This window comes from Megalops cyprinoides, chromosome 6 (assembly GCF_013368585.1).
Source record: "Megalops cyprinoides isolate fMegCyp1 chromosome 6, fMegCyp1.pri, whole genome shotgun sequence".
NCBI lineage: Eukaryota > Metazoa > Chordata > Actinopteri > Elopiformes > Megalopidae > Megalops > Megalops cyprinoides.
Window position 1 is genome coordinate 33407248 of NC_050588.1, and position 1958 is coordinate 33409205.

Sequence of the window (1958 nt, forward strand, 5' to 3'; positions counted from 1 at the left end):
ACAGTTTCTTCTCTAAACTTGTGTCCAAAAACTGGTTTATGGTTATCATATAATTTGAGTATGATTATGGAAGACACATTAGATTAGTACCTGGATTTTCCCAATATAACATGTAAGTATCACTCAGTAATTCACTTTGGGTAATATGAAATGCTGAAGAAGTTCATGCATTCATTACTCTTACTATGCTCAGCTAGAAAAAGATTTTTTTCTTGTACCCAATTGGACATTTGGAGTTTTAATAACAACCACTTTGATATGCTTTCCTACCTTTTACAAAATTAAACTACTTAGAACATTATGATTCAGCATTACTCAATCCTGAAATTTGTAAGCTCTCAGTGAATAATCAGTATTTGAAATGGAACCAGAGGGAATGTTTTTACTTTAAAAATCACAAAACAAATTTCTCAGACATGGAAGATTTGAGTGTATTTCCAACTTGGTAATGTACTGTACCTTGAATGGAATACATTGAATGGTGCCAAAAAAAAAACTGTAAAGAACACCATGAGTTATTCTATCAAGCAAGCTTGATTTTTTATGTGTGTTAGGAATGTGTTCGGTTGTTTCTGAAGCGGAACCTTGACATTATTACATTATTGTCATTTAGCAGACGGTCTTGTCCAGAATGACTTATACAGTGCTTCTAATAAAGTGGTATGAAAAGTTGCACAAACAGGACACCACTAACCACACATGAATGAATATCGGAGGCATTGCCAAAATGCTCAAACAACAGCTCTATGTAAAAAGTTCGTTCATTATACATTAGCCATTTGTAGGTACACCTGCCTGAAAGGAAGTTGGTCCCCCTGTTGACCTTAGAACAGCCTGGATTCCTTGGGGCATGGACTCAGAAAGGTCCAGTGACTCCAGTGCTTCCCATAACTGTTGCACATTGGCTGGTGGTGGATCTTTACTCCAAACAGCTTGTTCCATCTCATCCAACTCGTGCTTGATTAGACTGAGATCTGGTGACTGGGGAGGTCATTACAGTAAGCTGAATTCTCTGTCATATTCCTGGTACCATTCCTGGACAATCTTAGCCTTGTGGCATGCAGCACTTATCTTGCTGAAATGCCCATTTGCAGATGGATACACCAGCGCCTGATGGGCAGCAATGTTCCGACATCCTGTGGCACAGAAAACGTTAGATCTGTAGACTCATGCGATTTTCACCATATCCTGGTCCTCCCATCAGTGTGAAAGGGCAGAGACCAGGATTCATCAGTACAGGTGACGTTTTTACCAACCCTCCACTCTCCAGTGTTTGTGTTCCTTAGCCCACAGGGAACTTTTTCGCCGACAGGAGTGGAACCCAGTTTGGTCTTTGGCTTCCATACCCCACCCCCGACCGAATTGCGCATTCTGATTCGTCTCTTTTAGCAACACCATTGTACTCAGCTTTTAGTTGACCAGTTGTAGCCCTTCTGTTACTCTGCATAAGTCAGGTCAGCCTCCATCAGCCTCTTTCATCAACGGTCTGTTTCCAACCACAGGATCACCATTGGCTGGATGTTTTTTGAGTGGTAGACCATTCTCGATACACACGTGAAACTAATGTGTGTGAAAACCCCAGCAAGGTTGCTGTTTTCTGGTATACTCATAATGGCACAATGGCACATCTGTGACCCACTACCATGCAGCAATCAAAGACATTTAATTATTTTCTTCTTACCCATCCTTCCTCTGAATTGAACACACACAATCCGCAGGTACCTGCCTACCTGCTTTAAACAGCATAGTCTGAATATGTGATGCTGTCACTGACTGACCTATTTCATGGAAAGGGCAGGTGTACCTACTAACGTGGCCATTCAGTGTCCCCTAAATGCTTTTTCAGTGCGGCCATACCCTGTGTAATCAGAGATTGCGACACAGCGCACCCTGCCTGTCGCTAGACGTCCAAACCGTCTTTGTTCGCACCCCTTCCGCTCCATTCCGTTCGACATGCT